This window comes from Xyrauchen texanus, chromosome 4 (genome assembly GCF_025860055.1).
Source record: "Xyrauchen texanus isolate HMW12.3.18 chromosome 4, RBS_HiC_50CHRs, whole genome shotgun sequence".
In the NCBI taxonomy this organism is placed as follows: Eukaryota; Metazoa; Chordata; class Actinopteri; order Cypriniformes; family Catostomidae; genus Xyrauchen; species Xyrauchen texanus.
The window spans coordinates 39,715,731-39,733,303 of NC_068279.1; the positions used below are offsets into that span (position 1 = coordinate 39,715,731).

Consider the following 17,573-nt stretch of genomic DNA (forward strand, 5'->3'; position numbering starts at 1 on the left):
ATATGCAAAAAAAAACTGTGTGTATAATGTGTGACCACAATAAAGGATTCTTCATTCTTAATGTGACATGGCAGTTTATGAATGGTTCAGTCCCCTATCACAAAACTACACTAGCCAGGATGCTAGCCAGGGAAGTCTAAACCGCTTGGATAAGAAAACCCCAACAGCTGAAGTATTGAGGAACCCGACTAACCTTAAACAGGACAAGGGCGAAACAAAGTAAACAAATTGGTCACGGTCGTTGTCATCTCTATCAAATTTGATGCTCAAATTAACAGAAGCGATCATTTGTTTGACACTAGCCATTTTTGCCTCAGGTTATGCCAGAAGACGCAGTGTGGAAGTCGGACAGTGACAAGACTGCATGGATTCACCTGGCCATATGTTGACTGTTCTACTTGCCATCCTGATGGAAATTTTAAATTATGGCCTGACTAAATTCCATCACTACGGCTGTTGACTGGTCGATTGTATTACCTATCAAAGGAGCGTATCAGCTGACATCGTATATTTTGGGACAAACACTTTAGGCTATAGCTGTTACAGCTCCGTAGCCTAGATATATTACGCTTAAAAATGTTAGCACATTTGAAGAGGGAAAGACCTTCATGGGAAATAAACATTGTGCTCAGAGATCAGTTGCTAGATATGACAGCTATGAAAATACACTTCAGTGTCCTTACAGTAAAATATTACTTTTTTTTTGCCGAGAAACATGTTGATCTAACTTCGCTTTGTTGACAGCGGGGCATTTGAGCCATTCACGTCGAACCCGTTCTTGCGCTGAAAGAAGCTTCAGGCAGCACGAGTAGTTCTGTTCCAGAGCACAGGTGTCTCAAAACGCGCTTTTTAAAATGGCATTGCATTCTGAAAGCAACAACAAAATAAACGTGGCGTTACTTAAGCCTACGAGAAAAACAGCGAGACGAGGCGCAACGACGCAAATCTGTTTTCGTGAGATTTTTTTTTTTTAAACTTGCGTTCGGTGTGAATGTCCCTTTATTGTTGACATATGAAAACCTTGTCATAGCACAATGTGACAAGAGTTCTGCTGCTTTAATTGGATCTTGATGGGTGTTGTTGCTGCAAGTTTAACGAACCTCGACGATGGGATGTGTACAGAGTGTAAAACTGAAGCCAAGTTTTCTCAAGAACATCACAGTCCTCGAAATGCAAGCCTCAGTTGATCTCACCCCTACTGTCATCGATGAGTCATCCAATGTGGTTCTGCGATACCGCACACCTTACTTTAAAGCATCAGCTCAAGTGCAAGTGCCACCCATAGTATGTAAAGAGATCTGGACTGTTGGCTGGATCCAGGCTTGCAATCAAAAGATTTCCTCAATATATATGGAAATGAAGGAGTGTGAGTAGAGGTGGTCTAGGAATTGTGTAGCCTAATAATTTGAATAGATTTGGCATAACAGCTAATTATTATTGGCTTTTTACTTTGACTTGTACAAGTATAATTGGACAATTAGTGAGTGGTGCTTGCCCTGGAAAAATTTGTCACCACAATGTCCCACCAACTGCCCCAAGTTAAAAGAGGCCACCCCCACGACTGTAGGATGTTCAGGTACAGAGCTATTGGTGTTGTTCCACATTTGCTAGGCAGTTGCCAGGGTAATGATAACATGGCTGCTGTCTATCTCAAGTCAAATGAGTCAACCCTGAAGTCTCTACAATGTTCTGGTGCAGAGATATGTGTTTTACTACTCAGTTGCTAGGGTGACCCCATCTAGTTGCTAGGCAGTTGCCAGGGTTATACTAACAAGGCTCCTTGATAGCCTGAGTCAAATAAGCCAACCAGGAAGTCTGTACAATGTTCTGGTGCAGATATATGTGTATTGCTACTCGGTTGCTAGGATGACCCTTGTGGTTGCTAGGCAGTTACTAGGGTGATACTGAGTAAAATGAGCCAACCTGGATTTATCTACCATGTTCTGGTGCAGACATATGTCTTTTGCTACTTGGTTGCTAGGGTGAGCTCATGTGGTTGCTTGGCAGTTGCCTGGTGTACTAAAAAAGGCTGCTTGCTGGCCTGAGTCATATGAGCCAACAATGAAACCTCTATGACATTCAGATCCGGAGATATCCCTCTAAAGTTTTTGAAATTAAGTCAATGTGGTTTGTTGCTAGGGCATGTCTAAGTAGTTCTGAAAGGCAATATTCAAAGACTGCTTGCAGTGTTGTGCCTGAACGCGTTCATATTTTGGGCGAACGTGAACTGAACGTACTGTATTACTGCCTGATGAACGTTACTGTGAACGCGTTCATTCTGGAGTCTGTGAACGCACGCTCTCTCAGTTTAACTTCGTTCAATAGGGTGCCAGATTTCTAGAGTCTTCCAGGCGAAACCCCGGCTAAAACACACCGTAAACAGGCCTTAATATCTAGCGGAAAAAACACAATCTGGCAACACCAGCCACCAGTGTCGCACCGCCGCATGCGTCATCAAAACAAAAACTAGCATGGAGGCGACAGCACCATATAGGCGACGAAGCAGCAAGGAGGGGTCGTATGATAATATAAAAGAGTTTTATGACCACGTCGGTGAGGATGGAACAAATATGACATTTCTGTGCAAACTTTGCCCGCCGGCTTGCCAAAAAAAAAATACGCACTTCAGTCACATCCACAGCAAACCTAAAACGGCAGATTGAACTGAAGCACCCGACTAGCCTTTCAAGGTATGCGCAAGCAATTAAAAAAATCTAAAGACAGGCAAGACAGGTCCTCGGCACAAACCACATTAACTGCGTACAGTAGCGGGTCCGTTGTCATCTCCCAGTCGCAGCTGGACAACCTGGTGGTGCAGTATATCGTCGGAGACCTGCAGCCTTTGAGAAAAGTGGAAAGCCCAGCTTTCATAAACTTAATTAAGAGGTTGCAGCCATCCAAAAACGTGCCATCAAGAAAAAAGGTACAGACACTGTTAAACAAGAAATTTAAAGAAAACATATGTGACCTTAAGTCTGAACTGTCTGAGATTGATGTTGTATGCACAACAGCAGATTGCTGGTCAGCTGTGAACAAGGCATTTATGGGCATCACTGTCCACTGGCTAAACAAAACTGATGCACCCTTACTACTGTCCTGTTTTTCTTTTACCAATTCCTCATTTAAAAAGACCATTCAAGCAGCACATTTATCTTCATGTTTTTGAGAATATGCTGTAGTAGTAGGGGTGAAAGCTGCAGCTGCTACTAGTGTGGACTGAATGGAAAGCAACAAAGCGTTAAGCAATAATGGGGAAATGCTGTCCCACTCTCCTCAATGTTAACGTAAAACCTGATTGAATAAGGATTCAAAATTTGATATGAAGATGAAATCTGACACATAGTGTTAAAACTGATGAAATAATTGCTGTCTGTAGTTCTGTATGGGCTGTGTCAATCATTTTGAAAAATAATAGCTCGCAGCAACATATGGAAAAAAAAAAAGAACTATGAACTAGTTCATTTTTGGAAGTATGAACTATGAACTGAACTAGTTCATTTTAGAATGTGTGAACTGAACTTTGAACTAGTTCATGTATAAAGTGAACTTTCCCAACACTGACTGCTTGCTAACCCGAATAAAACAAGCCAACCCTGATGTCTCTTTGACTTTCTGATCCAGATATATGATCCAACAAATTTCTTCCCAATTTTAAATCAATGGGATTTTTGGGACAGTTTTTTACCCACCAGGGGTATATCATACCCCTGATCACTTAAAAGTCATAGCACACCTCTTCTCAATAAGCTGGTCAATTTGACACCTCATTGAATGTGTACAACAAATGATGCAGGACCAAAATTTTGTCCGGAATTAAAATAAGTATGTGAGATAATAAGCTAAGCAGATGTTAAAATGAACTAAACTAAATTATCTCAGCTGCTTTCTTATGTGTAGTGTAGGTGGCATGATATTGCAGAGGAATTGAACAAGAATGATTTCTTAGGATGCTAGTACTGTTTATGGTCCAATTTCCTGGGATTGTTTCCTCATCAGCATGGCATGGGTGTGGAGTTCTTTATGCAGTTATATTTGTGGCAAAATTCTGCACATACAAAATTTTATTTTGAGCATGCAAAAGTGCTCCAAGTTCAATACACACTTTGTATACTGTATGCAGTTACCGTTACAAAATATATTTACCCTGTGGATTATAAACATACCAGGAATACTGTTAGGCTTATATTACTATAATGTATGGTTTTTCAAAATATAGTAGCCTGGGATCATGCAATGCTAAGGATTTCTTTCTATTTTTTTTTTTAACTTTTTAAACAATTGAAGTTCAATAAACTGTAAATTTATGTTTACCTCAAACTATGACAGGAGACATAATTAGCCTCTTCTCCTTTTATTCCATTTCTCATTAATACATTTTTGCCGTAATGGTTGCGGTAGAATGCATAAACTTCATAAAAAACAGAATACTGAACATTTCAAGATACCCCACAGCTTTAAAATGCAAACATAAACAGCTTTTCAAATGTATTATCAAGAATAAAATGTTCATTTAGGCAATATTTATAATACTCATAATATTTATAATATACAAGGCTGTCTGAAAAAATAGGAGAGGACACTAAAGAAGGTGAACAAAATAACATGCTTATTAAAGAAGCGTGGACAAAATAACATGCTTATTAAAGAAGAGTGGACAAAATAACATGCTTATTAAAGAAGAGTGGACAAAATAACATGCTTATTAAAGAAGAGTGGACAAAATAACATGCTTATTAAAGAAGAGTGGACAACATAACATGCTTATTAAAGAAGCGTGGACAAAATAACATGCTTATTAAAGAAGAGTGGACAACATAACATGCTTATTAAAGAAGGTGAACAAAATAACATGCTTATTAAAGAAGAGTGGACAAAATAACATGCTTATTAAAGAAGCGTGGACAAAATAACATGCTTATTAAAGAAGAGTGGACAAAATAACGTGCTTATTAAAGAAGCGTGGACAAAATAACATGCTTATTAAAGAAGAGTGGACAAAATAACATGCTTATTAAAGAAGCGTGGACAAAATAACATGCTTATTAAAGAAGCGTGGACAAAATAACGTGTTTATTAAAGAAGAGTGGACAAAATAACATGCTTATTAAAGAAGCGTGGACAAAATAACGTGCTTATTAAAGAAGAGTGGACAACATAACGTGCTTATTAATGAAGCGTGGACAAAATAACATGCTTATTAAAGAAGAGTGGACAACATAACATGCTTATTAATGAAGCGTGGACAAAATAACATGCTTATTAAAGAAGAGTGGACAAAATAACATGCTTATTAAAGAAGCGTGGACAAAATAACATGCTTATTAAAGAAGAGTGGACAACATAACATGCTTATTAAAGAAGAGTGGACAACATAACATGCTTATTAAAGAAGAGTGGACAACATAACATGCTTATTAAAGAAGAGTGGACAACATAACATGCTTATTAAAGAAGCGTGGACAAAATAACATGCTTATTAAAGAAGAGTGGACAACATAACATGCTTATTAAAGAAGCGTGGACAAAATAACATGCTTATTAAAGAAGAGTGGACAAAATAACATGTTTATTAAAGAAGGTGAACAAAATAACATGCTTATTAAAGAAGAGTGGACAAAATAACATGCTTATTAAAGAAGAGTGGACAAAATAACATGCTTATTAAAGAAGAGTGGACAAAATAACATGCTTATTAAAGAAGAGTGGACAAAATAACATGCTTATTAAAGAAGAGTGGACAAAATAACATGCTTATTAAAGAAGAGTGGACAAAATAACATGCTTATTAAAGAAGAGTGGACAAAATAACATGCTTATTAAAGAAGCGTGGACAAAATAACATGTTTATTAAAGAAGCGTGGACAAAATAACATGCTTATTAAAGAAGCGTGGACAAAATAACATGTTTATTAAAGAAGAGTGGACAAAATAACATGCTTATTAAAGAAGAGTGGACAACATAACATGCTTATTAATGAAGAGTGGACAAAATAACATGCTTATTAAAGAAGAGTGGACAACATAACATGCTTATTAAAGAAGAGTGGACAAAATAACATGCTTATTAAAGAAGAGTGGACAACATAACATGCTTATTAAAGAAGAGTGGACAAAATAACATGCTTATTAAAGAAGAGTGGACAACATAACATGCATATTAAAGAAGAGTGGACAACATAACATGCTTATTAAAGAAGAGTGGACAAAATAACATGCTTATTAAAGAAGAGTGGACAACATAACATGCTTATTAAAGAAGCGTGGACAAAATAACATGCTTATTAAAGAAGAGTGGACAAAATAACATGCTTATTAAAGAAGAGTGGACAAAATAACATGCTTATTAAAGAAGAGTGGACAAAATAACATGTTTATTAAAGAAGCGTGGACAAAATAACATGCTTATTAAAGAAGAGTGGACAAAATAACATGCTTATTAAAGAAGCGTGGACAAAATAACATGCTTATTAAAGAAGAGTGGACAAAATAACATGCTTATTAAAGAAGCGTGGACAAAATAACATGCTTATTAAAGAAGAGTGGACAAAATAACATGCTTTTTAAAGAAGCGTGGACAAAATAACATGCTTATTAAAGAAGAGTGGACAAAATAACATGCTTATTAAAGAAGCGTGGACAACATAACATGCTTATTAATGAAGCGTGGACAAAATAACATGCTTATTAAAGAAGCGTGGACAACATAACATGCTTATTAATGAAGCGTGGACAAAATAACATGCTTATTAAAGAAGAGTGGACAACATAACATGCTTATTAAAGAAGAGTGGACAAAATAACATGCTTATTAAAGAAGGTGAACAAAATAACATGCTTATTAAAGAAGAGTGGACAAAATAACATGCTTATTAAAGAAGAGTGGACAAAATAACATGCTTATTAAAGAAGAGTGGACAAAATAACATGCTTATTAAAGAAGAGTGGACAAAATAACATGCTTATTAAAGAAGAGTGGACAAAATAACATGCTTATTAAAGAAGAGTGGACAAAATAACATGCTTATTAAAGAAGCGTGGACAAAATAACATGCTTATTAAAGAAGAGTGGACAAAATAACATGCTTATTAAAGAAGCGTGGACAAAATAACATGCTTATTAAAGAAGCGTGGACAAAATAACATGCTTATTAAAGAAGCGTGGACAAAATAACATGCTTATTAAAGAAGAGTGGACAACATAACATGCTTATTAAAGAAGCGTGGACAACATAACATGCTTATTAAAGAAGAGTGGACAACATAACATGCTTATTAAAGAAGAGTGGACAACATAACATGCTTATTAAAGAAGAGTGGACAACATAACATGCTTATTAAAGAAGAGTGGACAACATAACATGCTTATTAAAGAAGAGTGGACAACATAACATGCTTATTAAAGAAGAGTGGACAACATAACATGCTTATTAAAGAAGAGTGGACAAAATAACATGCTTATTAAAGAAGAGTGGACAAAATAACATGCTTATTAAAGAAGAGTGGACAAAATAACATGCTTATTAAAGAAGCGTGGACAAAATAACATGCTTATTAAAGAAGAGTGGACAAAATAACATGCTTATTAAAGAAGAGTGGACAAAATAACATGCTTATTAAAGAAGAGTGGACAAAATAACATGCTTATTAAAGAAGAGTGGACAAAATAACATGCTTATTAAAGAAGAGTGGACAAAATAACATGCTTATTAAAGAAGAGTGGACAAAATAACATGCTTATTAAAGAAGAGTGGACAAAATAACATGCTTATTAAAGAAGAGTGGACAAAATAACATGCTTATTAAAGAAGAGTGGACAAAATAACATGCTTATTAAAGAAGAGTGGACAAAATAACATGCTTATTAAAGAAGAGTGGACAAAATAACATGCTTATTAAAGAAGAGTGGACAACATAACATGCTTATTAAAGAAGAGTGGACAAAATAACATGCTTATTAAAGAAGAGTGGACAACATAACATGCTTATTAAAGAAGAGTGGACAACATAACATGCTTATTAAAGAAGAGTGGACAACATAACATGCTTATTAAAGAAGAGTGGACAACATAACATGCTTATTAAAGAAGAGTGGACAACATAACATGCTTATTAAAGAAGAGTGGACAACATAACATGCTTATTAAAGAAGAGTGGACAAAATAACATGCTTATTAAAGAAGAGTGGACAAAATAACATGCTTATTAAAGAAGAGTGGACAAAATAACATGCTTATTAAAGAAGAGTGGACAAAATAACATGCTTATTAAAGAAGAGTGGACAAAATAACATGCTTATTAAAGAAGAGTGGACAAAATAACATGCTTATTAAAGAAGAGTGGACAACATAACATGCTTATTAAAGAAGAGTGGACAACATAACATGCTTATTAAAGAAGAGTGGACAACATAACATGCTTATTAAAGAAGAGTGGACAACATAACATGCTTATTAAAGAAGAGTGGACAACATAACATGCTTATTAAAGAAGAGTGGACAACATAACATGCTTATTAAAGAAGAGTGGACAACATAACATGCTTATTAAAGAAGAGTGGACAAAATAACATGCTTATTAAAGAAGAGTGGACAAAATAACATGCTTATTAAAGGAGAGTGGACAAAATAACATGCTTATTAAAGAAGAGTGGACAACATAACATGCTTATTAAAGGAGAGTGGACAAAATAACATGCTTATTAAAGAAGAGTGGACAACATAACATGCTTATTAAAGAAGAGTGGACAACATAACATGCTTATTAAAGAAGAGTGGACAACATAACATGCTTATTAAAGAAGAGTGGACAAAATAACATGCTTATTAAAGAAGAGTGGACAACATAACATGCTTATTAAAGAAGAGTGGACAAAATAACATGCTTATTAAAGAAGAGTGGACAAAATAACATGCTTATTAAAGAAGAGTGGACAAAATAACATGCTTATTAAAGAAGAGTGGACAAAATAACATGCTTATTAAAGAAGAGTGGACAAAATAACATGCTTATTAAAGAAGAGTGGACAAAATAACATGCTTATTAAAGAAGAGTGGACAAAATAACATGTTTATTAAAGAAGCGTGGACAAAATAACATGCTTATTAAAGAAGAGTGGACAAAATAACATGCTTATTAAAGAAGGTGAACAAAATAACATGCTTATTAAAGAAGAGTGGACAAAATAACATGCTTATTAAAGAAGAGTGGACAACATAACATGCTTATTAAAGAAGAGTGGACAACATAACATGCTTATTAAAGAAGAGTGGACAAAATAACATGCTTATTAAAGAAGAGTGGACAACATAACATGCTTATTAAAGAAGAGTGGACAAAATAACATGCTTATTAAAGAAGAGTGGACAACATAACATGTTTCTTAAAGAAGAGTGGACAAAATAACATGCTTATTAAAGAAGAGTGGACAACATAACATGTTTCTTAAAGAAGAGTGGACAAAATAACATGCTTATTAAAGAAGAGTGGACAACATAACATGCTTATTAAAGAAGAGTGGACAAAATAACATGCTTATTAAAGAAGAGTGGACAACATAACATGCTTATTAAAGAAGAGTGGACAAAATAACATGCTTATTAAAGAAGAGTGGACAACATAACATGCTTATTAAAGAAGAGTGGACAAAATAACATGCTTATTAAAGAAGAGTGGACAACATAACATGCTTATTAAAGAAGAGTGGACAAAATAACATGCTTATTAAAGAAGAGTGGACAAAATAACATGCTTATTAAAGAAGAGTGGACAAAATAACATGCTTATTAAAGAAGAGTGGACAACATAACATGCTTATTAAAGAAGAGTGGACAAAATAACATGCTTATTAAAGAAGAGTGGGTAGGAGAGTGCGAGTGAGATCTTGCACATGCAAAATCAGTGGAGTTACGTACATTCCAGAATTCTTTGCAAATTCACATTCAAATACACTATCAAAATAGATTTTTGTTTGCTTAAAGTGAATTAATCTTTGCAAGAAGATATATTGCTCTACAAAACACACATGCAAAATACCTTTTGTGCGCTCAAAACATCATCTTGAATGCACAGAAAGTTTTTGTGCTCTCAAAATATCATATTGCAGAATTGTGACACACATATAACTCCATAAGTTCTTTACCAGTGTCAGTTCTGAGAGAAATAACCATGTCTTTGTTTAAATGATTATTAACCCCTTTCTCACATATATCTTAGGAACCTTCTTTATGAAAACTATTAAGAGGAATGGCACACCCAAGGAGACTTTTCCCTCTTGCATTCACACACAAAAGTAACCCCCATTGTGACATCAAGTGTTAAACCTTTTTTCTTCAGACGTTGTATTCAATAGCAACAACAGAAACAAAATCAACAACTCAAATGGAGGATACCAGAATCGGAGCTACACTTTGTTAGGGCTGTTTTACACAAACTGTGTCTTCAGGTTACAGTTTTTAAGCTGGAGGGTCATGCGAGCAGTACCTCTGAAGCCGCAGTGAGAGGAGAGAGAAGACGCTCATGATGGCTGCCGACTCTCCGTGTATCTCATTGCTTTGTGCGTCATATGTGTTTGACCAGTCACAGGTTGCAGTACCTCCCACAGTACCTCTCCTCCCAAAGAAGTACTTACCCCAAAGTAGAAGTCTGTATATATTCCCTCTAAATATCTAAGATGAGCTATAGTTCCTCATGTGCAAAAATGACAAAAAGTTCTTGTTCTGGGTAAAAGTACCTAAAATAAACTGTAGTTCCTGCAGAGGGAAAGGGTCTATTTATAAAAAAATTCATCACAAGGTCAAAAGGTAAAAAAAATTTCTCCAGGTAATTACAGGAAGAGTTGATATTTGTTAAGCTGACCTATTGTAGCTTTTTCTTTTGTTTGTTTTGAAACTCTTAAAATCTTGTACTCCTGTTTGGTTTAACATAAGCAAATGCCAATCCATTCAGTCTATTGAATTGCAGGCTGGGCAGGAAGGAGGGTTTGGAAAATATTAGTGTAAACACATAATTTAAGAGAGGTTCAGGATAGCTCCTTTAAAGGTTCATTCCATCATTGATGCAATAGTTAAATAACTGTAAAACTGTGTCCACTATTTACATTCACTGAGTCTGGATAGGTATATCGGAAGACATTTGTTGCTATTCTTTTATGAATGACCTGAGAAATTTCATAAATGTGCTCAAAGCTCAAAATAAGTTTCTTCTTTTGCCTTTAGATCTAGCTGGGAGCTATCAGAGCTAAAATGTGGGCATGTCCAGGCCATTAGTGATTCTGATGGTGTGAATTATCCCTGGCTGTACCACTGAGATGTACACAATTGTCGGTCCTACTAAGAAGAGCACCACACTGACTGTCAGCATGAATGATAAGTTCTGCCCAAGTGTGACATGGAGTGTCCCTTTGGGCACCACCAGCAGTCCTCCTCTCTTGACCTCCATCCAGAACCAACAGTTCACCACCTGGTTGGTGGCCATAAATGAAGTCACCGCCGAGATGGTGCTACTCAGAACCATTCGCTGGAGGATGCAGGTCTGTATTAAAGTGGATCCAAAGAAGCCTCTGGGTCAAAGAGCAAGGCTTGTGGAACCACTGATACAGGAGCAGCCTCAGGTCCTTTTTAAGAATGAACCCATCCCGCCAAATGCCTTGGTTAAGCCCAATGCCAATGATGCCCAGGTTCTAATGTGGCGGCCAAGAAATGGGGAGCCCATTGTAGTCATCCCCCAAAAATACTGATCCCATGAGGGGAATTCCATTTCAGCTTGAACTTGACATGTTTTGCTTTTGATACATATTTAAATTAAGTATGGCATGGAGTGAGAGAGAATACAATTTAACAGAGTAATTGATTTAAAGTTTGAGTGGAACAAATGTATTATTTGTGTTTGTAATAATGTTTAGTAGGCTACGTTGAAAAGACACATTTAACATGTTGTGTATTGTTTTGGTTTTCAGATAAAGAACCTTGAGGATATTTTCATATTGGTAATTCTTAAGACAAAACTGTGAGTGGCCTTTGCATACCTGGCTCACAATTGAAATGCTACCTTTTGCTTATGAAACAGAGCACATTTTCTGTGCATGCTGAATTAAAATAATTTGTTCACACTGTATGAGCCCATTTTTTTTAAATGTATAATGGAGATAATTTATTTCAAGTCAGATGTGGCCTAAGTTTTACACAGAGACAATTTGCCTTTTATTTTCGTTAATTATATAATGACAGGAATCTCTTTTGCAAACAGGTCACTAGAATGGTGTCTTATTAGATTTAGACCTGTAAATATTTAAGTTATCCTCTCATGGTTTAAGAGGAAACAGGGTTAAAGAAGCACAAGCTGTTTCAGTTACTTTATTATCGACAAACCAGTCCAATACATTCAATGACTACATTTTACAAATATTTTATTTTAATTATTATCATTATTTATTTTCTTTTTGCTTTTTGTTGTCATAATAATGGTGCTGAATTCTGAAAATATTTACTTGAAAATGTACAGGATGCTATCCTTTATTGACAGTTAAAATTTGTATCATGAAACATCAGTATGCATATCTGGTACAGACACTGTAAATAATTTCACAACATCATTTAAGAATCCTGGCAAATAAAATAAGCTATTTTAATTTCTCCTAGTCTACCAACATTTAAATTAAATAAAAAATATAGATTTTCCATGCAATCCCCATGTGTCTGTGGTCAGATAACTGTATCTGAATCAAACTTCTTTGTTTGATAATTTTCTCTCAATAGGGACCAAGTGACCTGATTCTAAAATACTCCAGGTTGCCCTATTTTTTACACTTAAATGAATATTCCTGGTCCAATACAAGTTAAGCTCAATCAACAGCATTTGTGGCATAATGTTAATTACCACAAAATGTATTTGAACTCTGAAGTATCAAAAATCGAGTTACAGAGAGACACTCATAATGGAAGTAATTGGGGCCGATTTCTGGAGGGTTCAAAGGCAGAAATATGAAGCTTATAATTTTATAGAAGCATTTACATTAATTATTCAGTTAAAACTCAAGTATTATTTGAGCTGTAAAGTTGTTTAAAATGTCATTTTTTATAGCAGTTTTATGGTTTGTTGACATTACATCATCATGGGAACAAAGTTGTAAAATTGGCTATAACTTTACACAGAAAAGGTTTGTAAGTGATTTTATCTCACTGCAATCATGTTTACATGCATATTGTTTATGTATGTGGCTACACTTTTAAAAAAGTCAAAAATTGGTCCGCATTCACTTCGACTGTAAGTGCATCACTCACTTTAACCCAGATATTTTCTTTCTTTTTTTTTTTTAAGAAAAGAAGGGGCAGCAATGCCCTTTATCAGTGCATCTTGAATTGTTTGGATTTATTATGACTATATTAATAAATATTTTTTCAATAACATAAGGGCAAATGCGCCAGGGTACTGCAACTGCGCAAAAACACTCTGAAATCACGTTTGAGCAAGCAGGACATTTAATTGTACAAGTCTGTCTGGCCTCAGTTCCTCTGTCCTTTTTTCCTTTCCTTCCATCCTTTCCTCGTATCCTAAGAGGGTGGAGCAAGGAAGCAAGGAAAGGAAACGAGGGCGCTCAATTTCAAAAATGAAAAGCACACTCACTAAGCATTCACAATAATCAGGATGTGCATCTAGGCTTTGAAGTGCAAAACAAAGCAGCAAACCTAAAAACGCAAGTCAGAAAACACAAGGTTTCTCACTCAGTAAAACAGTATCGGGTGACAGAAAAAAACAGCAAGTGGGATAGTCAGTTTAAAGGTCATGTGATATTCAGCTGGTCATGTGATTCCAAAATGGCAGCCCCCATGAGGGCGTACCAGCCCCACATAGAATAAAACAGCTTTTATAAGTTTACTAATATGACTAGAGTCCTCATCTCATGTGAGTGGTCATTTTATACATATGTTTCAAAATTACAGTTAATTTCTTTAGAAGTAAAACTATTGCCGGGTCGGGCTCTTGCGTTCTCGTCAAGTGTCCAATGAGCTTCTTCTTTTACTAATGAACTGATTTTAATGTTTTCCTCATACTCAGCTGCATATAATCACAAATGCTGATTGTAATCCATTGTGATTCTGTTACCAAGCATTTTTCCTGCCTTTTTTCCTACACTAAAATTACATCATAAACGGAGCCACAACAGTCTGTTTTTATTCAACTTTTACTCACTGAAAGCTGCATATGGAACACACACATTCTGCAGCAATCCTCTAAGTGATTAATACACAATCACTTACAGACGGTCCCTTACACACTGTCTTCACAATAGGTGAATATCGTACCGAAAACTAACTTTATCCCACACACTATTTTAGCTCTCAATTCTAAATTACCCTGTTACTGATTTACTGAATGAGAAACCACTCAAATGATACATTTTTTCAGTCATTAAGCTTTTGTCATGGATGAGAAGCTATTGTACCTTACCTTTCCATATGGACTTACTTGTCATTGTGTTTTCTTACTTTTTGTCGTGTTTTCTGTCTTACTGTTGTGTTTTTGGATTTGGTATTTGTGTTTCTGATTTGTTGTTCGTTTTGCACTTCACGGCCACCGTAGAATATTTGTTTTTCTGATATGTAAATATAGGGTGCTTCTCATTTCCTAAATTGTGCATCCTCGTTTCATCGCTCCTCCGTCCTCGAGCCCATGACCCAGAAACCGATCAAAGTCCGACATCATGAAGGACGTAGAACCACAAGAATAAATGACTAACTATTCAACAGATTTCCTGCAGTAGTGTGGGTTGTAAAGGCGGTGTGTGAATGTGTAGTGTTGTCCTAGTGACTGTGGTTCGAATCTGCATTTTGTCCCTCTCTATAACCCACCCGATTTCCTGATTCCACTCTTAATTTTTTCTTTAATGCTGCTTAAAATAATAGATCCAAATATACATTTTTAAGTTCATCGCAGTGACTTGATCACAGTGAATGTCGGCATTGCTTGAGTGTACATTGCATCAATATATTACTAATATTGTAATAACATGTTCTTTGTTTAACATAAACATCATGAAGTTCACGTTACATCCTTATACAACTATTCCAGTCTTGCAAATATAATTCCTATCTACAAGAATGTGGGAACGAGAGGAATCTTCAAAAAATCTTTGGCAAGCATAGAGTTCAATAATATGTCAAATCACCAATAAATCCAAACAAAAATGCAAATCTAAATTTGGCTTATTTTGTCCCATTTCTCATATAGCACTAATTGCACAATCATGTGCATATAAAGATTTCCATAAACACAATTTGTTTCACAAAGATTCCTTGGGAGCACTCACCATGTTACATTCCTCTTGGGTGCAAGCGCACTTGACCACAGAACTCAATTTTGATACCGGATCACTGCCTTGTGATACTCCTTGGACATTTCCTTTCTGAGTACCAGAAGAAGTTACTGACCCATGGCCCAATCCAATGGTAGCAAACAAGAGTGGTTTGGTATAATCAAGGTGCAAAGCTGAAGAACCTTTTAGGCACACTTCTTCAGTGTTCTTGGCATCTTAAAATTAATGTGATAGTCCTGTCCATCAGAATATCAATGCTTCCCTACAGGAGCTTAGGGGCTCACTGCTTTTGAAAAGTCCTTCTACATGTGTCTTCCACACCTTTGGCACAAAAGATAAAGAAAATTCCACAGAGATTTAAGCTCTATTCATTGGATTCAGAAAGCAGAGTTCAACCATTACACAATGTAACTGCTGCCTATTCAAATGTGGTCCCAAGGATTTAGAGAATGTAATTGCATTATGGAAATGATTAAGAACAAGGCAAAAGTGTGGCCTCGTTAGAGGTACATAAACATGCCAATCACTTTTTATGGGCACAAGGAGCTAGGAGGTTCCACTGAGATTTGATCTCATAAAACTGGATTCAAAGTCCAGAGTGCTGACCATTACACCATTGAACCGCACCTCTTTCCCAACATGCCTCCTGGTGGTGGAGAAAGTTATTGTGCTATGGAAAGGGATATGGAGTTCTGGACGTGGGCAGCCATGGACCAAAAGCAGCCGATGAGTCGGTTTCTGAATCCCAGGATCGAACCAGGGACCTTAAGAGCTTCAGCCTAACACTGTCCCAACAAAGGAGCAGCACCCCATGGGTGGGATGTAGCTTGAAGCTTAAACACCAAAATGGGCTCGTCCGGCATTTGAACCCAGGAACTCTCGCACCCAAAGCAAGAATCATGTCCCTAGATCAACGAGCCTTCATGTCACATCCTTATACAGCTATTTCCGGTCTTGTTATTACAACTTTTATCTACATGAATGGGGAAAGAGAGGAATCTTCAAAAAATCTTTGGCAAGCAAAGAGTTCAATAATATGTCAAATCACCAATAAATCCAAACAAAAATGCTTCTTTTGTCCCATTTCTCATATAGCCTAGCGCTAATTGCAAAGTCATCTGCATATAAAGCTTTCCAGAAACACAATTTAAAGGTGTATTGAAGTTTCCTTGGGAGCACTCACCATGTTACATTCCTCTTGGATGCAAGCATATATAACACTTGCCTCATGAGAGTAAAGGCTATGGAGCACGATACTATTTGCTTCAAGGACCAGACTTCAGAAGATTAGACTCTGCTTTTGGAGAGAGAGAGACCAACTACAAACATCATACATAATATTTATATAATTTGAAAGCCCTAGTTCTTCTCTTCATTATGGTATATGCAGTTTAGGTGTGTAATGTTGTATGAATATGAATATAATATACATTTGGATATGAATACATTCTGGCAAAGAATGGAATTTTCTGAATTTTGGGCCCAGGCAGGAAAGAGTGCACGCTGCATGTGGAGGAAGTCAAACCTCTTGATCAGCTAGACAGCCCTGACATTATCACATTTACATTTATTAATTTGGAAGATGCTTTTATCAAAGCGACTTACATAAGAGGAAAACATTATAAGTGAATCATCTTAAGGAGACAGTAGTACAAAATGTGCTGTATTACAAAGTTTGACTAGCATCAGAATTGTAGTATTCAAAACAGATTAAAGTGCAACAAGAAGTTTTTGAAAAAGTGACTGAAAAAGATGTGTTTTTAGCTGAAGACAGAAAGTGAGTCAGCTTCACGTATGGAGTTGGGAAGGTCATTCCACCAACGTTGTATGAGGCAAAGGCGAAGCAACACCAGAAGCTCAACCGATAAGTCTGGCGGTGGTTTTGGTAGTGGTCTTAGCAACTCTATAGCCAAAAGCCCATACACATAAATCTCACAAATCAAGCCCTACAATAACACTTACAAACAGCAAATGCCAGTTAAACACAAAGACAGATCTGTGATCACATATCATGGGTGTCACATATCATGGGTTTTGCCAGCCAGGACATAAGAAAGCAGAATGGCTACTGCAAAGTGTGAATGATACACCTTAACTTTTTGGGGTCAAATTGACCCCACCTGTAATCATATATTGAATTTATTTTTTTAAATAAAAGGAAATAAATGTCAATAAATTCATGATATTAAACTCTTGCATTTAATCTGTAATGTAATGGTGTTTGGACTTAATTAGATTTATCTGACAAATTAAGAAAATATCA

General features: G+C 36.0%; 1 pseudogene; it reads left to right on the top strand.

Annotated features, from left to right (window-relative positions):
• The first annotated feature begins 1,107 nt into the window (after positions 1-1,107).
• LOC127642971 (protein FAM78A-like) lies at positions 1,108-12,252 on the top strand (annotated as a pseudogene).
• The last annotated feature ends 5,321 nt before the right edge of the window (positions 12,253-17,573 follow it).